The sequence below is a fragment of the Pongo abelii genome, chromosome 10 (genome assembly GCF_028885655.2).
Source record: "Pongo abelii isolate AG06213 chromosome 10, NHGRI_mPonAbe1-v2.0_pri, whole genome shotgun sequence".
NCBI classification, from domain to species: Eukaryota; Metazoa; Chordata; class Mammalia; order Primates; family Hominidae; genus Pongo; species Pongo abelii.
Genome location: NC_071995.2, coordinates 66,477,090 through 66,500,729, shown reverse-complemented (window position 1 = coordinate 66,500,729; position 23,640 = coordinate 66,477,090). Strand labels below are relative to the sequence as shown.

The window sequence follows — 23,640 nt, the reverse complement described above, 5'->3', positions numbered from 1 at the left end:
GCTTGTTTTCAATACAACAAACCCTTCAATGCAAAACATTCAAATCCTCCTCTCTATAACAACTGATGCCATATCTTAGCTCTTGCCTTTCCCATGGGCTAGATTTCTTTTCCTTTTCCTTTTCCTTTTTTTTTTTTTTTTTTTTTTTTGAGACAGCGTTTCGCTCTTGTTGCCCAGGCTGGAGTGCAATGGCACGATCTTGGCTCACCGCAACCTCCTGCCTCCCAGGTTCAAGCAATTCTCCCTGCCTCAGCCTCCTGAATAGCTGGGATTACAGGCATGCGCCACCATGCCCGGCTAATTTTGTATTTTTAGTAGAGACACGATTTCTCCATATTGGTCAGGCTGGTCTTGAACTCTCGACCTCAAGTGATCCACCCGTCTTGGCCTCCCAAAGTGCTGGGATTATAGGCGTGAGCCACCGCGCCCGGCCTTCCATGAGCTAGGTTTCTTCCTTCACTCATGTAAGAGCTTGGCCTGGGTGATGAAGTGACAGCCACTAAAAGTTTCTAAAGCAGGTAACAGGGCAGAGGTTAAGAGTTCAGGGTTTGCAGGTAGACCTTGGTTTGATTTCTAACCCTACCGTTAGTTCTGCGGCTCTGATCTAGGTATTTAACCTAAGCCTTAATTTCTTCCTCTGCAAAAGGGGTCCCAGGCGTGTTAAGAGCTTAGCATGGTGCCTGGCGGAGAAAGCACACATCAATATACATTTATGCTGTTAATATTATTAACAGAAATATCTTAGTTTTACTTCAAGAAAATAGCCTCCTTTGCTTTTTATGCATGAGTCACCAATTGGGAATTACTTATTCACATTGTTATTATAAAATAGCTTTATGGTGCTAATTTTAAAAACCTGATAGTTTGGATGTGGACAATTTTCTTAAAAACAGCTCTGGAGAATTTGGTAGTTGTGTATCTAGTGTTAAAAAAGCCAGCCCAGCTTTGCCACAAAGACACAAATATCAGTGGCTTCAAATAGATACACAGGTGGCCTTTTGGAGCCCCAGATATTGTCTTACTCAGTTCACTGTGGGCAGGAAGAAGACCTATTTTTAAGGAGAGGGAAGACGACTATAAGTGGTTAAAAATAGGATGCTTCTCCGTCCTCTCTCTGCTACTTTCACCCTCCATGTTTCCGACTATCCCCATTTTCCCTAAATTCCTCTTATCATCTCTGTACATGTTTCCCTCGTCCTTTTCTACTCTAGAAATAGTACATATTATGAGAGCAAATACTTGACACCATCCCCAGAAAGTCAGTGGTGGGGATAATGAATTTTTAATCCCAAACACCTGGCCTCCTTTTATTTGCCCGCCAGAATGAGGTTTCTTGATTATTCAAAAAAGTCCTCTTACGCTGGTGCTCACAAATGAGTAAAAAGGTTAATAAATTTCAGATCTACTTAGTAATCCTGGGAGATAGAAGTCTGCAAACAGAGATTTTTCTTTTTAGGTTGAATCTGACATTATGAAAAGCTACCCATCTCTTCTCATACTCAAAGTATTTACCCAAGCGTTAAACACTGAGTAGCAAGAGTGTGGTGAAGGAGCTAACATTAATCGTGGGACCATTTTGCAGAATCTCATGCACATTATCTCATTTAATTTTCATGACAATCCCTTAAGGAAAGCAACATCGTTCCCATATGACATAAGTGAGGACAGGTGGGGGCTTTGACATATCCTATCACAGAGAGGCCCATGCTGATGCAGTTTCACTAAGCCCTAGTGATCCCTTGTAAAATTTAGTCATCCTCTGCAGCCGATCTCCCTCATCCACACAGTGGTATCATGTTGCAATACTTTGATACAAGTGCCTCTTTGCCACTGTGCAATGCCAGTTATGGTGAGATGTAGCTCCCATTTCCAGCCACCTTCTGTGGCCAGCCAATTCATGAGACCATGGACAAGTGCAGACTCCATCTTACTAGGAGAGGAGACAGTGGAACTGATAGCCCCTCCCTCAGCAGTACAAATACAGCATCTGTCTCCTCAAAGCTATTTCCTCTGCTCTGGTTATGTAAAGGCAGGCATGCAAGTGCCTTTATATTGGCTGGGGCAGTGGAGGTGGTGGAGGATGATAGTGGGAGGTAAGGAGAGTTTTCTGAATTGATACCTCTCAGTAAACTCTGCATGGCCATGGAAGGGGTACCTGGTGGTTTTGGTCTTTGGTTACAATTCTGGGAGAAGAGCATCACTTACACATGGATTATCAAATTTAGCTCTTATAACAACCCTATGAGGAAGGTTTGTTCATGTAATATAGTAGTTACAAGCATGGGCTTGGGCTTTAATTACAGGTCTTATATCATTCATGTCAAGTTCAAACATGACCACTGTTGTGCCTATTTCCTCTCTGTATCATGGGAAGAATGATAGTTCCTACCTTATGCTATTGTGAACAGTAAAAGAGATAACCTACGTGGTAGTAAATGCTGTGTAAGTGTTTGCTATTGTTATTTTTATTTTCCAGATGAGGAAACTAACACCCAGATAGGTTCATAGCTGTTGAAGATCATATAGCTAATATGTGCCTCTAAAACCCATGCTCTTAGCCATTCCTTCATGGTGGTGTTACTTAGCCTTTTCCACATTCTGGCACACATGGAAAAAATGTGTGGTTATAATAATGTTATTATTCATACACAGCATTGGGGAGAATTAATAGGATAGCTCAAGTCTTAAGGTAATTGGTCTGGGAGGCCCTGACTATCCCAGGTCCGCTCTGATTAACTGACACTCTGGCTGTACTGGAGCAGGGAACAGGACCTGCTTCTCCAGGCCAATAGTTAGGTAAGTCTTCATGGAGAAAGTGATGTCTTAGGTGTGGCTGGAAGATTAGTAAAATTTAGTAGCAAAAGCAAAGGACGAGAATGGGGAAGTGGGGAAGTCTGCTTAATTTTCTCCTGTAGAAAATGGAGATCACGGTAATACCTATTTCACAGGTTAAAAATGAAATAAAGGAACATACATGGAAAAGGCTTTGTAAGATGTGATATCAATGTTAGCTGTTACTATTCTTGAGGAAAATGAATAAAATATTTAAAACCGTAAAAGTGAACAGCACATAGTGGTTGCAGAGATAGAACACTTCTACCAAACATTCACTTGGGAAAGTTTACAGCTTTAATAGGACTCGTATCCTTTCATTCATCCATTTATTCATTCATTCTTAACCAAATAAAAGTGAACATAAGCTTTCTCCAACATTTGTTATGAGGCTCAGCCTATTTTCATCAATAACTGAAGCAAGTAGGAATAAGATCAAGAATCCTATAATCTCAAGCCAGGTGTGTCTCTGAAGTCCATAGTAGTTTGGCTATATCTGGGAAATGGCATGCCAGGCTGTCTCTATGTGATAGTCCCAGGGCTTCTTGGGTGAGGACTTGTCCAGAGGGGCAAGGCAGCTAGGCAGAAGCAGCTGGATCCCAAAACAAAGCTTCGATCATTGGAGGGAAGGGGTTTGGGGGTGTCACTCAGGTTGTCTCTGGCTCAGGGAGGGACATCTGCATCCTGTGGAAGGAGCATGGGAAGGTTGTGAGTAAAACTTGCACTGACAGCGTTGTCCATCCCTGGGGTCCAAGGACATCTGCCTTGGACCTCCTGGCCTAAGCTAGAGTAAGCCAAGAAAAAAGAAGGGAAGCGAGACCTTCTTTCCAACTATGCAACACAATACTGAGACGCCTTGCCACTCTGAGGGCTCCATGGCATCAGCTGTGGTAGGAGATGTCAGCACCTGCTGGAAATGGTGGCAACCAAAGGATGGAGGCCACAGAAGAAGAGAGAATAGCAGGTGCCATGTGGGTGAGAATCAGATTTATTTATGGAAAATATTCATAGAGTGATTAAGGGCAAAAAGTAGGAAAACATGGGTTACATACAGAACAAGGCAAAGATAGTTAAACTTTGAAAGTTTTCCTAAGTCTTCATAGCCAATTCATTTCTGTACCCTTCAGCTACATACATGTTGAAATCCAAGATGAGCTCTGTAGACCAATTCATCTCAAAATATTATTTAAGAAGTTTTTTTTTCCATAGAGAGTTCATTTAAAATTTGTCCAACTTTGACATTTTCTTTTCTGAGTTTGCTGTGAAATTCAAGTTGTGTAATTTACACAAATGCATCAATATTTTAAAAGCTACCAATCTTACACATGCAAAAAAGAAGGCTTATAATCTTCAGTAATCTTTAATGTAACACACATCCATTATATATGAGCTCTCAAAGGAGAAACTTGCATTGTTCAGAATCCTAAGTGCTACACAATGGCGTCTTTGGGAAACTTAAATACCACACATTTGCTTTGTAAAACCATCGTTGAGTGACTTTAGTGGATTAACCCTGAAAGTCATCGTGACTGTTTTGTCTTTAATAATCTGGACCAAGCAAAAGGAGAAAAGTTTCTATGATGTGACATTCTTGTGGTCATAGTTTTAACAAGATATACTCCTTGAAATTTGCCTCTGATGCTGGAATGCTCATCAATTCTCGGAGAAGCTGACTCATTCTTTGTGGCTGAACTCAAATGTCACCTCTTCTGTGAACTAGTCCTCAAAACCTCGAGCAAGATTAATTGCTCCCATGGAGGTTGGCACATGCATGTGTTATGGCACTGTTCTTACACAGTGTCTTAGCTAGTCATGTGTTTGTTTACCCAATAAACTATGAACTTCTTGGGGTCAGGAATGGTTCTTGGCACAGGAGGCACCTAGTAGACATTTGTAGAATTAGAGTATGTATCTATCATCAGTAGATACTACATTTAAAATATGGATAGATTTGCACACTTGTAAAAACCAAGAGAAAAATGTACAAGGAGCTGTTGCCATCCAGATGTAGGACAGAAAAACGAATTTTGGGATGTTGTCATCTTAAAATTCCTTTAACTGGAGAGATTCAAGAGAAGTCAACAATATTTTGAGGTGAATGACTGAGTTAGTGAGTAAATGAAAGTTTCTCTTTATCCGGTGTGTACTTGATTAATACCTACATTTAAAGCTATCATTCCGGGGAGGGAAGGGGATGGGTTTGGTATTTGTTGAATTACTTCTGCCTACTAGGCTCTGTACTAGGAAGTTTCCATTACAGGATTTCACTTTAGGTGCAACCATCCTGCTGGTTGGGTTCTATCATCTTTTTTGTCAAATGGAGAAACAGCAACTGCAAATTACTCAACTTGTATTTTCAGAGAGATTTAGTAATGTGAACAAAGTCATTCATCTAGTAAGCGGCTGGACCAGAATTCTAACTCAAGTCTGAAAAAAGTCTTGGCATATACCTATACATATTAGGAAAAAAGGGAGAATTCAGCAGTTGTTATGATAAATGAGGGGCAGCCCTCATCTTGTAGTTTACACTTACCATCTTAAATACGTATCTAAGGAGAAGGGGGAGGTGGGATGGGGCTTGGATTAGGCAATATGTATGGTGGTTAAGCAAGTGGACTCAGAGTTAGACAACCTGGGTACAGAGCCTGGTTCTGTCTCCTTTTAGTTGTGTGACCTTGAGCAAATTATTTAACTTCCTTGAGCCTCAGGTTCTTTAACTGTAAAAATTGGTGGAGGGGAATAATCATCATTTCTATCTCACTGGATGTTGTTAGAATGAAATGAAAGAATGAACATAAACACTTAGCCAAGTGCTTGGCACACACTAATGCTCAAGACCTTATTATCATAATTATCTAATGCTCCATATTTACTACCCAAAGTCAGCAGATAATTGCTTATCTTCCAACTTTCTTAATGTTTAGTAGATGCAATGTTAAAGTGGAAGACAAGTCCACTCAATAGACCTGCAGCCAGAGTATTGGGTTTGGAATCATTTAATCGGAGTTTGGTTCCTGGTTCAGCTTCGTAATCTTGTCTAGACACGTTGCTCAGTTTCTCTGGACTCAATTTTCTTATCTGTAAAATAGTGATCAAAACTATACCTAGCTTACAGAATTCTTGCCAGGCAAGAATTGCTAAGACAAGGAGTACACGAAAGGGCATTTAACCTAGTCTAAGAGAGTCAGGAGGATCTCCTGGAAGGAAATGAAGCCCAAGTGGACACCTAGAAAAGAAAAGAACCTTGTCAACCGTGATATACACTTATGTCAATAATATATTATTATTTAAATAACATAAGTATATATAACTGACATTTAAAGTTATTTTGGACTGTATTCCCCATTTTACTGATTTTTCTTCCGATAAAACCTTTGAATTTCATTAAGTTTTAAGAAGAGAAATGGTATGATTTTTTTTTTTTTGGTAGATTGTAATTATCGCCAAAATTTGGTCCATCATTTTCCTAAAGATGTTTCTAGTGAAACACTAGTCTTCTGCAATGTCTTCGATCATCAACTGTGTAAAATGAGAACTAAAATAAATATAGACTGAAACTCTTTCTTGCTTTCATATTGAATGAGATAAGTGCATGAGCTGAGAGAGGGAGAGAGAGAAAAACACATGTTTACATCTTGGATGTGATCCTGAGTTATTTCCTGGATATAAATAAGACACTTTGAAAGGCACATTAACTTTTCCAGGTCACAAGGGTTTTCATTAGAATGCTGGACTATAAATAGTTCCCTAGTGAGGTAAAGGAAATGATGCCCTATTCCTTCTCACTCCCAGAGTTCTTAGCATACTGGAGAACAACATTCTCTTGCAAGTGTTTGGCTCACTATGTGCTGGTATTGTTTATAAGGTCAAATTTTGGATTAACCTTTTGAGATTTAAAATAAAATCAGACAAGGGAATCTTTGTGAACATTTTATTTCTTAGGGAAAATTATTTTACATGGAATTTACCTAGTGTACCACATAAAAATTCTTAACACAGAGTATCTAGCACAGTGTAAAAATATATTTCCCTTGAGTAGCTTAAATGTCATCATGTTTGGTACAAAATAGGAAATACTTCATTCTGCAAATTACCTTGCCAGAGCTTCTCTGCTATGGTCTCATACATAACAGTGATATCTATATAGTAAAGGATAATTGAGGAATTACCTGGTGAATTCAAACAACAGTATCAGTCACAAGTGATAATTCAGAAAGCATTTTGTTTTGTTATCTTTTATTTTTAAATTTTTTTTATTGTTATTATTTTTTAAGAAACAGAGTCTTACTCTGTCGCCCAGGCTGGAATGCAGTGGCCTAATCATAGGTCACTTGCAGCCTCGAATTCCTGGACTCAAATGATACTCCTACCTTAGCCTCCTGGGTAGCTGGGAGTACAGGCATGTGCCACTATGCCTGGTCAATTTTCTTTTTCTTTCTTTTTTTTTTTTTGCCTGGTTAATTAAAAAAATTTTTTTTGTAGAGATGAGGTCTGGCTGTGTTGCCTAGGTTGGTGGAAAACTGCTGCCCTCAGGTGATCCTTCTGCCTTGGCCTCCCAAAGTGTTGGAATTACAGAGAGCCACTGTGCTTGGCCTGTTTTGTTACCTTTTTAGAGCAAAATTATCTGTCTAAAGAATTAAAAAATTACCTATACTTATTTAAGTGTATTTTGTCTGAAGTATTTCTGGGAGATGCATTGAACAGGCCACATTAGGATGAAGTGGGTTTGTTAGAATAGTAAGATCTGGCACATGGCTGCTCATGTCAGGTTTTTGCTGGACTATAACTGCTTGAGGACACAAACTGTATCTTATTTATCTTTGAATCCCTCTGGTGTCTTGAATGTAGTAGGCATTCTCTAAATAGTTATCAAGTTGATTGAAATTCATTTTGTTATGAAAATAATTTCTGGGCCTCCTAGGAATCAGACAGTGTTTGAAAAATGTATCCCTCAATGCTCATTATTACATTTGGTTTAGTTTCTCGTGGGGACCCGTGTATGTTATTGAAACATGAAATATATCTGTAATAGGAAAATATGGATGTGACAAGAAAAGTAGCAGCAAAAATTGGGCAACCTTTGGTAAATATGGGTAAAATCGATGCAGACCTGTCTGACCTAACAGAATTCGTACAGATTTAGAGTTTTTGGAAACTGTTTTCACAGTTATTGTACATTGTACGGTTTGTCTTACTTTTCTCTTTTGACGGTTTTATTATTAAGTAAGCCAGAAAATGAGATGAGGAGATGCTTATCTCTGTGTGCGTGTGTGTGTGTGTGTGTGTGTGTAAACAAGAAGTCAATACAATTTCATCTCAATAAGATGAGCCCTGCTTAGGAGGATAATGACCATTAATTGAAAGACTAATATGTACCAGGCAGTCTTTAAATACATTAACATAGTTAATGCATACAACAACCCTATGAGGTACCTGTTATTTCCATTTTTAAAGTTTATAAGCTGATGTTCAGAGATGTTTAATAATTTTCTCAAGCTCACATAGTAAATGGCTGAGCTGGGATTCACACCCAAAACTCTTCGACTAATGAATCAGTTTTCTTCCCCTGTATTGTGCTTGACACTGAAGAGGCACCCACGCACACTTATTCTTAGCAGTGTCAAAACATCTTTTTCTTTTGGGCACCATTTTTCTGTAATTATTACCTGTAGAATCTTTCTTTGAGCCTTAAAGCCAGATTAAGGCTTTGCTTATGTACAGCAGTAAAATAGTCCAATCTTAGCTTCCAGTACTGGTGATATTTTCTGGAAAGTCGGTAACTGGACAAAAGTGAGTCACTCTGAATAAAAGAAAAAAGTGAAATAAGGGTGTTTAAATAAATAAATAATAAAAAGTGAAATAACATTTTCATGTGTTTCCTTCTACTCAGAATTCGAATTGCTCGATTAGTTGCATTAGGAAAAGACAAAGGATTAAACACCCTCATATATTTTTTTGAGACAAAGTCTGGCTCTGTTGCTCAGGCTGGAGTGCGGTGGTGCAATCACAGCTCACTGCAACCTCTGTCTCCCAGGTCAAGCCATCCTCCCACCTCAGCCTTCTGATAACTGGGACTGCAGGTATGCGCCACCATGTCCATGTCCGGCTAATTTTTGTATTTTTAGTAGAGATGGGGTTTTGCCATGTTGCCCAGGCTGGTCTCAAACTCCTGACCTCAAGTGATCCTCCCTCTTTGGCCTCCCAAAGTGCTGGGATCACAGGTGTGAGCCACCGCGCCTGGCCTCACTTTTTAAACTATTGAATTAGTATCCTACAGTTTTTACTTTCGGGCAGTAATAAAGACACCCTATGGAAGAGCTGCAGGTGGAAGAGGTTGAGAAGGATTCTGTGTTTCTGAGTTGATATAGGAGTCAAGGTGGTATTTTGTCTAGGGAGGAGAATGACGATATAAGAGAAGCGTTAGCTAGTTTCTAGTCAATCTTCTTTCCTATGCACACAGGATAATTACAAAGTTAAAATTAAAAGACAATTTACTTATCTGACTTTTTTGTTTCAGTGATGTCGCACTCAGAAGCAGTTAAAATAGCAGATAAGGAAACCCCTGGGTCTGTTGAGATCTAAACAACCTGTTTCTTTGTTGTACTATGTACCAGGTAAAGTGGTAAACAAAAGAAGCACAGTTCCAAACCTCATGGAACTTATATATCAAGACATGGAAAGACAATATTTTCATATAATAGTATGTAAGAACTTTCAAAGAGACATTGCAGTAAAAAAAATTCAACTCCAAGGGTGAAAACTTGCCTCCAAAAGGCTCCTGGAGCCAGGCTACGGCTGGGAGTGTTCAGAGGGACTGTGGGAAGACAAGATAATTGAAGGAAAAATAACGGCTCCAACTAGTTTAAGGTATTGACATCAGCAGGAGATTGCACTGTGCCTAACTGGGGTTACTGGTGTTATTGAGCAATACAGACTGCCTGGACATTAAAAACTGACTGGAGTGGGTACCATAGTGGTTTAATGCAAACTACCTTCATTGGTGACTTGAGGTAGGTATATCTGAGCTCTAGCAACTGATCACATCCACTTTCTGTGAAAAGGCTTTCATAATACTTTTTTAAAAATTATTTATTTATTTATTTAGGTAACGGTAACAGCACATAAAATTAATCATTTTAAAGTGAACATTTCGGTGGCATTGAGTGCATTCACAATGCTGTGCAACCATCACCTCCAGTCCCATGACATAGTCATCACTCCAAAAGGGAACCCTATACGTATTAAGTAGTTGTTTCCCATCCCCCTTTCCGCCTGTGCCTCATATCTACAAATCTGTGTTCTGCCTCTGTGGATTTACATTTGCTGGATACTTAATGTAAATGGCATCATACAATAGGTAACCTTTTGTGTCTCGCTTTTTTCACTTAGCATAATGCTTTTGAGGTTTGTCCATGTTGTAGCACGTATCAGTACTTCATTCCCTTTTATGGCTGAATAATATTCCATTATATGTATACACCACCTCTTGTTTATTCATCCATTGGCAGACATTTGAACTGTATCTCCCTTTTAGTTATTGTGAACAGTGCTGCTGTGTACATGGTATACAGTACATGTACTTGTTTGAACACTTGTTTTTAATTCTTTTGGCATCATACCTAGGAGGGAAATTGATAAGTCATATGGTAATTCTACGTTTGATGTTTTGAGGAACACCAAACTACTTTCTACAGTGGCCGAATGACTTTACCTTCCAACAGTATATGAGAGTTTCAATTTCTCCATATCCTCCCCAACAGTTGTTTTTTGCTTTTTTGATAGCCATCCTCGTGGGTGCGAAGTGGCACTTCATTGTGGTTTCGATTTACATTTCCCGAGTGACTAATGATGAGCATCTTCCCATGCTTGTTGGCCATTTGTGCATCTTCTTTGGAAACATATCTATTCAAGTCCTTGGGCCATTTAAAAAATCATGTTGTTTGTGGTTTTTTTGTTGTTGAGTTGTCATAATAATTTGTGAGCCATGTAGTTTAACTATGTTATGTTCAAATCCAACACCCAGAGCCGTCTTAGCGATGGGCTTGTTGGGAAGGTGTGGGCAGGGAGAAGGAACATAGGAGAGGTGGAATTTCGTGTGTGGGTGAAAGGGGGCAACATCAAGATTCACCTTCCCTCATAACTCAGAAGAGAAAGTGCTAACTCTGGCATGGCACTTTGATGGATTTGCCTTCCTAGAATCTGTGATCTCAACTTCATTCTCACCGTCAATGTCTGGCTTAGTAGTAAAGATGTACCATTTTTGAGTGCACTGCACACAAATTATCCTACTTAAGCTTCATAGTCATGCTGGTTGGTGCTATTATTTTAATTTTGCAGATTACAAAAATTGAAGCTTGGGGAGATTATGTAACTGGTCCAAAATCACAACTAGGGCAGGGTGCGGTGGCTCATGTCTGTAATCCTAGCACTTTGGGAGGCTGAGGCGGGCGGATCACTTGAGGTCAGAAGTTCAAGACCAGCCTGGCCAACTTGGTGAAACCCCGTCTCTACTAAAATACAAAAAATTAGCTGGGCGTGGTTGTGCATGCCTGTAGTCCCAGCTACTCGGGAGGCTGAGGCAGGAGAATCACCTGAACCTGGGAGGTGGAGGTTGCAGTGAGCTGAGATCAGACCACTGCACTCCAGCCTGGGGGACAGAGCAAGACTCCGTCTCAAAAAAAAAACAAAAAACAAAAACAAAAACAAAAAATCACAACTAGATGGAGGTTGAATGAGTAGAATTCCTTTCTCCCAGATCCATGCCCTTTCTCTGTTACTCCATGGATGGCTCGCCACTTGTTTGTCTCATTACTGCAGCCTCCTAACCTTTCTCCCTTTCTTCAGTACCGCCTTCTTCAGTCAGTCCTCTGCACTGCTGACATAGGCATCCTTTCTTAAACATAAATATTATCATGCTACATCTCTGCTTGAAGTCTCTTAATGGCTTGTCATCCTTCAAGATTCACTGTCTTCTCTTTCAAGTTACCATCTTTTGCTTCCCTCATTTGTGTCCTACTTTATAGTCCTGTCAAACTACTCCCAGTTTCTGGAATCTGTCAAGCTGCTTCATAACCTCATGCTCAAACATAGAGTTCCCTCTACCTGGAATGCATTAAAGGTCCCTCCTCACCCACAGTACTTTATGAATCTTTTCCCCATGCCATAAAATGCACAAATATTGGCAAATGACGTAGTCAGGGGAAAAGAAACAGAGGAAGCTCTCATTATTTACATACTTCACCTTGACTACCTGGAATATCCAAGAGAATTCACTGAAAAACAAGAAAGTAGTCAGATATAAGATTTTAAAAAATCAGTAGGTCTCCTAATCACCAGCAGTAACCAATTAGAAAATGTAACGGAAAAAAGATCTTATTCATAATAGCATCAAAATGATAAAATATCAGAAACAATAAAAATATGTAAATCCACGTATTTAAAAAACATTCTAAAATGCTATTGATAGAAAAAAGAACAACCGAGTCCATGCAAATATACTCCATGTTTCTGCACAGAAAGTTTAATGTGGTAGCTATGAGCCTAAAGCTTGAGTTTGAATGCCATTTCTACTCATTCCTTCCTTGATCATCTCAGGAAAGTGGCTTCACTCCTCTAAGGTCTAGCTTCCTTGTTTGTAAAATGAGAGTAATATTATTAGTTAACTAGTGTGTCAAGTATAAGAATTAGAGAAAATGATCTTTTCAGAACACTCAGCCCAGTGCCAGGCACATAGTAAATACTTAATCAGTTATTATAGTAAAGATGCCAATTATCTTTAAGATGATCTGTGCACTTAATGCAATCCCAATTGAGGATTTGTTTTTGTGGGTGATTATAATTTTATTGGGAGATTATCTTTGGAGGTTATTGGTTTTTCATTTCATTTTTTTTGGAGTAATGTGTTCTCTGAGTTGCAAATGTCTCACAACAATGAGAAAAACAAAAAAACAAAACACAAAATGTTTTGGTTTTGCCTGGTGTTTTGCTGGTCCCATCTCTCTCTCTCTCTTTCTCTCCTGTCCTTTTTTCCCTCCTTTATTTACTACCCTTTAGTTATACTATAGCGTACTGCAGAAAAGTCTACATTAAGTGTACTGCTATCCTAGTTAAGAAATAGCACATTACCTGCACCCTAGGAATTCCCCCTTGTGACCCTTCCTAATAACTAACCCCTCCCTTCTCCTCAAAGTTAATTTTTTTTAGTACATTTTAACACTTTATTGGAAATTGGTTGCATACATCAATGAAATCAGATCAAAGTAAAAGCATCATTTTCACACAATAATATCCTGATATCTGTGCTATGCTATCTTCTTACATAATTAATAAATCCCAAGATGTTCCTGATTTTGGTATCAAAGAGCTTGAGTGTCCAGAAATAGCTCTATACAAATAATAATCATAGCATCTAAAATAGCCATCATTGTTTTGTGTTGGTTCCAAAAGTCCTGGGAATATCTCTTAAAATGTAAGTACCTTAGACTGGCTGCAGTGCTGGTGGGAGAGAGTGAAGGGGGTACACATGGAGCTAATTATAGCAGGAGCTGGGCAGAGGGAACAGGCTTCTCTAGGGTGAGGAACATAAGGGGATAGGGGCTGGAGATTCTGAAATCTGGGCAGGGAACTCAGTCACCCTGCATTTTCCAACACTGCTTGAGTGTCAAAGCTAATAGAGACAGAGACTCTAGTGTGAAAAGATGCCCATCACCCCAACTCCCTTGGCATTGCCCAAAGATGGTAGAGCCCACTTCCAGATTATATAGGTGCAGAGAGTTCACAGAGAAGGTTCTAGAAAGTTCTGCCAACCACCCCCTCTCCACCCCTTTCCCCCTCCTACCCCTCTCCCACTAGCTATCACCAGCTATACTCAGTTCCCTCCCAATTGAGAAAACGTGAGGGAGTAGCACTTTACAGAAAATAACTTTGGGCGGGCGCGGTGCCTCATGCCTGTAATCCCAGCACTTTGGGAGGCCGAGGTGGGCGCATCACGAGGTCAGGAGATCCAGACCATCCTGGCCAACACGGTGAAACCCCGACTCTACTAAAAATACAAAAATTAGACGAGGATGTTGGTGTGTGCCTGTAATCCCAGCTACTCGGGAGGCTGAGGCAGGAGAATTGCTTGAACCTGGGAGGCGGAGGTTGCGGTGAGACGAGATTGCGCCACTGCACTGTAGCCTGGGTGACAGAGCAGGACTCCGTCTCGAAAAAAAAAGAATAACTTTGAGCCAATGTGCTGCTGCTAGCCCCTTGGAATCATGTCAGGGTGCCCTTTGCTTGGTTTGACCTGACAGGCACTGGGAAAGTCTGTTCTGCCCCCATTGTCCCCCTCACCACCTTTAAGGCATCATCCATCAGCAATTAGGTTCCCTGGTTCTTCAAAGCTTCTCAGCACCCAGCATAACACCTGTATATCTGTGGCGGCTTTACTGCTCACAAACAGCTTTCACTTCCACTAAGTCATGTGGCTCTCACAACCCTATGAGGTAGGAAGGGCAGGGACCATCTACATTTGAAAGACACGGAACCTGGAACTCATAGAGTTAGGTCCCTCGACCAAATTCACACAGCTTGGCCAGTGGCAGAATCAAAACCAGAACTGAAGTCCACACTCCACTGTCCTTCCCACTGCTTTTCTGAGCACAGGGAAGAGGCTGGCAGAGGGGACTCCTGTTCTCATCCCTCACCTGGCCCTCTTGGGAGGCTCGGGGACAGCCCCACTGAGGACCCCATGGGTCTGCGTGCGGTGGATGATGACTGCAGTGCTTGGGCACAGCAACGAGGAGGACACGATGACAATGATGGCCCGGATGCTGAGGACAGTGACCAGACATCCAGGCTGTGCTTGAGAAGCACGACTTCCATAGGGCCTTGGCTGGCTGCATCCATGTTGCTTCACCCCCACATTGCAGATCACGAAGGGTCTGCGGAAAGTTCTGAGGCAAGGATGGCTCTGCGCTTCTCAGGGTTCCCAGGACCCCACGGGATTCGGCAGCGGGACGCGACCCCCAGGTCTGGAATCTCAGCCCCAGCCAGCGCGCAGAACGTGTTTCGGCTCCTCTAAGCCCCCTTAATTGGTTTTTAACAACTTTACCTTCTTTTGGACTTTATATAAATCATATATAAATGCAGTGTGTATTTTTTTGTTTGTTTCTGGCGTCTTTTCCTCAACATATGTTTGTGAGATTAAATCATGTTTTGTATGTAGCTGCACTTTTGTTATTTTTATTACGGTATCTATCCTTTCTATTACTGTTGTAAATTTGGGTTATTCTCAATTTTAGGGTATTACTAATAATCTTGCTACAGTTTTGTGCATGTCTTTTGATGTATGTGTATGTGTATTTCTATTGGATGGATGTCTGAGAATAGAACTGCTCATAGGATACATATGTTAAACTTTAATATAATAGATAACACCAAAGAGATTTCCCAAAGTAGCTGGACAAATTTACACTCCTTCTAGTGATGTATGAAAATTCTGGTTGTTCCATATCCTTCACAACACTTGATATTGTCAATATTATTAATTTTAGCAATTCTGTTGGGTGTGTGGTGTTATTCCGTTGTGATTTTACTTTGCATTTCCCTGTTGTCATTGAGCAGCCCTTTTTCAAATGCATTTTGGCCATTTGGGTATCCTGTCTCGTGAAAGGTCTGTTCAAGTCTTTTGTCCATTTTTAACAAATTGGGTTGTTTTTTCTTTAATTTATAGGAGTCATTTAGGTATTTTGGATATGAATTCTTTGTCCGATACAGGTATTATAAATACGTTCTCCCAGTTTGTGGTTTGCCTTTTTACCATCTTAATAGTATCTCTTTTTTTTCGAGGCAGAGTCTCACTCTGTTGCCCAGGCTGGAGTACATTGAGGTGATCTTGGCTAACTGCAGCCTCCACCTGCCAGGTTCAAGCAATTCTCCTGCCTCAGCCAGTGAGTAGCTGGAACTACAGGCACGCGCCACCTCACCCAGCTAATTTGTATTTTTAGTAGAGATGGGGTCTCACCATGTTGGCCATGCTGGTCTTGAACTGCTGGACTCAAGCAATCTGCCTGCCTTGGCCTCCCAAGGAGCTGGGATTACAGGTGTGGGCCACCATGCCCAGCCTCTCAGTGGTATCTTTTGATGTACAGAAATCCCAAATTTTAATAAAGTCAAATTTATCAAGTTTCTCCACACCCACAACTTTGCTTTTTTTAGAGATAGGGTCTAGTTCTGTCCCAGGCTAGAGTACGGTGGTGTGATCATAGCTCACTGCAGCCTTGAACTCTTGGGCTCAAGTGATCTTCCCATCTCAGCATCCCCAGTAGCTGGGACTACAGGTGCGTGCACTACCACGCCCAGCTAATGTAGTATCATTTTGGTCATATATCCATGAATCTATTTCTGGACTCTCCCTTCTGTTCCATTAGACAATTTGCTATCCTTATGCCAATGCCATCCTGTCTTAATGCTAAGTCTTGATATCTGATAGAATAAGTTTTCTTATCTTGTTCTTCAAGAGTGTTTTGGCTATTTCTGTTTTATTTCTCTTCTACATAATTTTAGAATTGGCTTGTTAATTTCCATATTTAAAAAAGCTGCTGGGATTTTGAATTGAAATTTCACTGGATATATAGATCAATTTAGGAAGACCTAACAACTTTACAATTTTGAATCTTACAGTCCTTGAACATGGTACATCCCTCTATTTATTCAGATCTTTATATCCTTTCAGTAATGTTTCTCTGTGAAGGTTTTTATGATAATTTCTTAACTTAGGGTTCCTACATAGTTACATGTGGGGCAGGTTTGAAGTTTCAGTTTGATAAGATGATATATTTTCTTCTAAGAATGGTCCCAGGTTATGGCAAACTTACTCATAGCTATCCTGGGTTGGTAGCCTGTATGTGTTTGATTCCTTTTTCTTTTCCTGTTTTTCTTTTTTTTTTTGTTGTTGTTGTTTTTGAGACAGAGTTTCACTCTTGTTGCCCAGGCTGGAGTGCAATGGCACAATCTTGGCTCACTGCAACCTCTGCCTCCCAGTTCAAGCGAGTCTCCTGCCTCAGCCTCCTGAGGAGCTGGGATTACAGGCACCTGCCACCAGGCCCAGCTAATTTTTATATTTTTAGTAGAAACAGAGTTTCACTATGTTGGCCAGGCTGGTCTCGAACTCCTGACCTCAGGCGATCCACCCGCCTTGGCCTCCCAAAGTGCTGGGATTACAGGCATGAGCCACCACATCTGGCCCTGATTCCTTTTTCACTGATAGCCATTTTAAGCTCCCAGCCTCTTGCAGAAGCTGTTCATAGCGCTTACCTCTAAAATGAGACTGAAGCAAAGGGTAGGTGGAAAAAGGAGCCCTCCATAGAGTCTTTTATAGTTATTTGTATAGTTGGATTTGTTATTTGATGACAATTAATACAACTTAAATTACCTGTAAAATTTAATAGCCAACCATTTCCGCTCCCCTAGCTTAAGCTCCCAAACTTTGGCAACCTTCTCGGTCTTCTCCTTTCTTCGCCGGCTCATCACCTGTGCTCCAGCACCTAGCTTTCTTTGATTTGTCTTTGTTCCTTGAGAGTGCCATTCTTCTTTTCACCTGAGGGCCTTTGCATTTCTTGTTCTCTAGGTCTGTAATGTTCTTCACATTTTTGCCTAGCTAGCTTTAACTCATCCTTCCGTGGCTCTCAAGTTCTACAACTCATCCTCAGAGCAGCCTTCCATGAATTTCAGACAGGGTCATGTCCCCTGGTATGTGCTCTTCTAATATCTTATATTTCTCTCTTGCACCATTTACCACACTTTTAATTAAATAATTAATTTTGAAAGTAGTTGTATAATTCCAGATGTGAGCTTCATGTTTGGTCAGGCAGTATGACTGTCTCATTTGCTGATTAATTCCAGGACCTAGCAGAGTGCCTCATACATCATAGGCCTTTGAGAAACACTTATTGAAGGAATCAACAAGTAAGGGAATAAGATTTTTTAAAGTATACGTCATACATTTGTTACCAACAACCCCCTCAACTCCAAAATTGGGCACAAGGATTGAAAATAAAAAATTCATTGTACTGCTTAGTAAAGCATTACTAGTAACTTTCATTAAAAATGGACAAACTTTGTTAAAAATTTATGAAGCCTTCAGATGATTTGGTTACAGATATTTGTAATATGTGCATTTAAAACTATATGTTAACTGATATAATGGAATATGATTTGAGGAAATGACTCAGCAAATGATTCTACAGACATCCTTGTGAGCGTTCATAATCTGAATCAAACAGCAAAATGAGGTCACCAAATGTACCAACGGGGGAAAATAACTTTCTAATGAAGGCCTAAAGATATTTGTGAAAACTATTCTCTGAAGCGAGTTGGGAGATCTCATTCAAAATTATTGCAAGAGGGTCAAATGTAAGAATCTTGGGAAATCACATTTCAGAGAATGTATAAAAATCTAAATACACTTTCACATTTTCCAGATTTTGCTCAATCAAAATTCAGGACAGAAAGTCCTAATAGGAGATCTTGGGTACCCCCATCTGCTCCTAATGAACAAGAAGTATGTTAAAGACCAAAATTATTGGCATAATAATCCGTTACATATAAATCACATGTAGTGTAATCTTTATTTTTCTTATGAAAAAATCATGTTTAACAATGGCAAAAAAGTACACATAGGCTGTTTTATATAGCTGTAAAAGTTTATATCTGAATAGATCTAACATGATGCTGCTATACTCAGAATTCATTTTATGAGAACATGCAAGTAAAGTACTTTTTCTAATGTACATAAAGATACCTAATTAACAAGGCACATTGTACTAATGACTAGGAAAAGTAGCTTTTTCTCCCCCACCACCCTAAGAATTCTTGTCATGATTTCCCTTTTGCAGTAAAATTTTAAGAAGCAATTGGCAATTTAGGAGGTAACAGGGTATCTTTTGGTAAAATCTTGAATTGTTGAGCTCTTAGGACTGATCTCTCTTTGGGAGTGTCTTTTCTTTGCATGGGGCTCCTAGAGATGTGTGCAGATTTGCTTATTAAGTGTTTAGTGGGTATTAGATCACACATGAATGTGTTCTGATCAGCTCAGCCTAGCCACAGTGAGCAGCTTTGTGGCTAGCAAAAGAGAAAGAGCAGTTGATTTGTACCCAGCTGCTGTCACCTTGGTGATGTACCAGATAGCAAGCAGGCAGATGTTGGTTTGTTGCCTTTGTCGTCTTTCCTCCTAAAACAGTATTGGCTTTCCCATATGAACACAGCTGTGAGTTTCTTGTGTGTTGTTGTTTTTTTGGTATGAATTGTCATCTTTGATTTTTTTTTAACCCCCACACTCCCCCAGACAAGTCAAAACCTCCAGGTGAGTGAGTTTTTGGGGAGAATCTTAAGTATAGTTTCTGATTCCCCTAAACCTCTTCATGGAACCTTAGGGATCTTAGGCTCCTGGATTGGGAAATCTGAATTCTTTTTCTGTTTCTGTTTTGTGCAGTGCAGACAATGTGGTTCTGTAGTCCCCTATACTTGGAGTGAGTTCTGAGGATACCATCTGTAAAACTTCTCCTCTAGAATCCCCACTGCCTGAAGTCTGTAAAGGCCCTCTGCCCACGAACAAAGGAGGGACTTAATAACCCACTAAGGATTTTGGTAGGAAAAGGTAATTATTTCCCGAGATGAGTGCTGCCTGGGAGACTCTTCTGCTATCCCCAGGAGTCCCTTCCTCTATGCTCATTTCTAGGCTCCTATCATCCAACATCTTCAACTTCAGATGCAAGCTGGTCTCTTACTGCCTCCCTGGAGTTTTATTGTTGGACAATTTCCTGTCCATGGATCCTCATGAGATTATGCTGAAATTTCATTCCCAATGTCATCAGGAGTGAAACCAACCAAAATTGAACTCTAGAGAATGTGCTTTAATATATAAGAACACAGCTAAGTAATTGCTGTGTTGATCAGAGGAGGAAATCATTCACTATAAAATGCTATAGGACAGACAACTCATTTTTAAGCAAGTTCATAACGGGAATTGCCTAAACAGAATTAAACTTTTATGGATTTTTTTAAAGAACCTATTTATTCATCAGACTTAAATGAAACATTTCATTTCACTTAACTAAAAGGGCAGAAATTTTTGATGTCTCGATTACACAGGAAATGTGTTATGCACATGTTCATCAGAGTTTAATGGATGACTTCAGTTGTAAAAAAAGTTCGGCCATGTTGAGACTCTTGCTCAATGATCCCTGGTGAAATCCCCTTCTTGCTACTCACTCTGTAATCAGATGTTACATCTATCGACCCAATTCTTTTGAATGGTTTCTAAAAAGGAGAGGCCATTAGTTCAAATGTGCCATTTTCGCCTGTCAAAAGGCACTTTGCAAACGAACATTACACTCTAGGAAGCAGAGCTCTTCCATTCTCAGAAAAAAGTGATGATAATTGGAATTTGCATGTGTTTCTTTTTTGAGAGACAGACCACAGAGTTTGTTTATGACTATCTTTAGCACCAACGGGAAGCTCATGATGAAATGGAGGGGAAAAGAGTTAAAATGTTTTAAAACTCATAGGAAATATGTTCCAAATGATCCAGGGGCTTTTAAAAGTCCATTTTAAAAACATGAGAATGATGTAGCATGGGGTTGTTTTTTCGGTAGCAGGGAAGGGCATCACTTTGCTAACTGCACTTTCTGGCCCTGGGATCAGCTGCTCATTATTTGTCTGAAGAATAACTGGGTGGGACCAAGGCTGCAGTCTTTAGCAGTGGAAAAGGTGATTCTTTGTGAAAAACTTAACTAGTTGGTAGAAAGGTCAAACCAGGAATGCTGACTCCTTAGCAGCCTAACCCTAACCTCAACACTAACTTGGTTTTTAAACAAGGTAGGTTTTTTTTTGTTTTGTTTTTGAGACAGAGTCCCCTCTGTTGCCCATGCTGGAGTGCAGTGATACGATCTTGGCTCACTGCAACCTCCGCCTCCCAGGTTCAAGTGATTCTCCTGCCTTGGCAGGAGTAGCTGGGATTACAGGCACCCGCCACTGTGCCCAGCTAATTTTTGTGTTTTTAGTAGAGATGGGGCTTTGCCATGTTGGATAGGCTGGTCTTGAACTCCTGGCCTCAAGCAATCCACCCACCTCAGTCTCCCAAAGTGCTAGAATTACAGGCATGAGCCACCTCAACCAGCCTAAACAAGATAGTTTTTATATGAATAATCTTAGATGATAGGTAAGTGTTCACAAGCATGTTTTCAAACATTCGTATCAGCCCTTAAGGGGGTACCAAGCAGTCTTCACTCTCTTACTTCCTCTAAGTCTCAGATCTGCACTTTAAGTTATCCCCATCAGTCAGAATAGGCCAGGTTATGCTGCTGCAACAAAAAAGCCTACCACCATGTGGTGTTGGTTTAGGGACTGCTGGTGGATGAAAAGAAAACCATTACCTGAGGCAGGAAGAATGTTTTTCTTTTTTTTTTCCCTGTGCCCTGGGGACAGACAATGTTTGAGATGGTGGCTGCTCTGTCTCCTGAGCTCCTAGAGTGAGATGAGCAGCACACCCTAGCTGAACTGCAATGCAAATAAACTTAATTTTATAGCCAGTAAGATTCAGCAGCATAACGTGACTTATCCTGACTACTACAATATTTAGTGTAATTTTACAGATAAACAGACAAATTCTCATAGAGGTTAAACAGCTATCCCAAGACTCTAGGCAAGGGCAGGGAAACCATGTACAGCTTCTCTCTAACACATCAGGCTGACTCTTCCTTTGTGTCTGGCAGAGCCATGAAAGATCCGTTTTTTCCATCAGCTACTGAATTCTCATTCTAATGAAGTCATTCTGATCCCATGTGCCTCTGGGAATGAACGTGGTCTTTTGCAGACAGAAACATAACTTTTTTTTATTTGTTTGTTTAGCATTGCAGGTAGGATGACCAACCATCCTGGTTTGCTGAGGGATTTCCCAGGCATGGGAGCATCAGTGGTAAAATAAGGAAAGTCCCAGGCAAATTAGGTTGAGTTGGTCATCCTAATTGCTGAAGTGATTTCTCCTAGTAACACTTAGGAATTATGCAGCCTGGATTCCCACTGCACCTTGTAATTCTTTCCATTATAATATTTATCACATTGTGTTTTAAATGACTCAGACCGTTCAGTGTCTATCTGTATACAAAGCCCTGAACTCCTGAGACCAAGAACTATTTCTTTTCCATTTTGTATTTCTAATACCTTGTATGGTGCCTGCCACTTCAAAAGAACACAATAAATATTTATTGAATGGATGAATGAATGCTATTTCTCTGTCGTTTTTCATTCCAAAAACTGGTGTGATGTAATTAGCTTTCTCCTTTGAGAATTGATTCTACCTAGATACTAATTTAACTATAAAGAAAGGTAGGAATCTTTCTTAGCTGCAGCTACAAGCTTGCATAAAGCTTTCAGTGTGACCCATAGTGTAAAATTATATAAACTCAGCACTGGATTTCAGCATAAACTGATTCCTTTTAGACTGACTGAATAATTGAATCTCCTTGTTTGGCATTTGTTTAAAGAGAGAAGGTCATGGGACAAATGGTGGATATTTGAGGCTATGGAAACATATGTTATAAATTTGGTTTAGCTGTTTCTGGTAACTGGCATTATTGTGACTGAAGACCCAGGCTTCCCCAGTCTGCCCTCCACCCTCGGGAATGCATAACTAGATGCTTTTCAAAAACCAGAGCAGAAAGAAAATCGCCATGGGCACGCCTCACGGATGGACTGCATTCATGCCCAGTTAAGGAAAGCAAGCAGAGGACTGAGATACTTGCTCCAGAGAGTCAGACCCAGGGCTCATCCAGTTGAATCTTTTCATAACAGGCCTAAGAGGTGTGCTGAGAAAGAGCTTAGTGGTTCTTGACTCTACTTACAGATTAACTCCTCAGACATCTTTGCTAATCACCCACAGAGGCTCTTTCCTAAGTGACTAAGCTTTTCTGAGAAGTCACTTGAATTCTATGAAGAGGCCCTCCGGATTGGTGGGAAAATCATGGAACCTGTTTTAAGGGGACTTAAAAAAAATCCCCATCCTCAGTTTCCTCGTCTGTAAAATGGGTTTCATTTTACTTACCTTTCTTACTTCGCAAGATAGTTCGTGAAGGTCAAAGGAGATTACATCAGTGAAAACAGTTTGAAGATTGTAAAATGCAGAAAGAATATAAGATAATATATATTTTCTGCCTCTATTAATTCACCTGATTCTTTCCCCATCCTATAACAAACCTTTCCTAAGCTTGCCTTCTGCTTTAGAACTTCCTTTTATTTATCCCAATATTTTTCTCACCACAGAAAGAGAAGAAACGTTTGCTGTGTGCTTTGTATGTGCACTGTCTTCATAACAAACTTGTGATGCAGGTACATTATCAGAATTTTACATACAGGTACAAGTTCGTGGTGGTTTGGTAGCTTGTCCGAGGTCATGCATGCAGCCAGATCTTGGGTTTAGACTCAATTGTGCCTATCTTATAGGCCATGCATTTTCCATCCACCACACAACCTTTGAAGTTTTAAAGGGTTCCTCTCCATTTTTTTTTTTTTGATCCTGGATTTGGTATACAAGTTCACCTTGGGCTTGATCACAGCATTTTGATTTTCTAGAGTTTGATCATATTCTTCATCTTCTGTCACTCCAGCCTGAAATGTCCTGCTCTTTATTCTGGCAGTCCTCTCCATTTTCTGGACTTTTATACTTGCTTTTATTTGGACCTTTCTTGAGATGTAAGAGCTAAGGCTACATGTAGTAGTCCAGGTGAGGCACTCCAGCGTTGGGTACCAGGATAGGATAATGTTTCCAGA

The 23,640-nt window shown here is 40.2% G+C and overlaps 1 long non-coding RNA gene and 1 pseudogene across 1 annotated transcript in view; both read right to left on the bottom strand.

Annotated features, from left to right (window-relative positions):
- Window positions 1-3,145: 3,145 nt before the first annotated feature.
- Window positions 3,146-23,640, bottom strand: part of LOC134759516 (uncharacterized) — a 39,511-nt gene continuing 19,016 nt past the window's right edge. Inside the window, exons 2-3 of the long non-coding RNA XR_010135796.1 lie at window positions 8,499-8,632; window positions 3,146-3,516 (exon numbers count right to left, since the gene is read on the bottom strand). This is a non-coding gene — a long non-coding RNA (uncharacterized LOC134759516). The remainder of the gene's footprint in view (window positions 3,517-8,498; window positions 8,633-23,640) is intronic.
- On the bottom strand, window positions 14,516-14,721 carry LOC134759458 (small integral membrane protein 3-like; annotated as a pseudogene).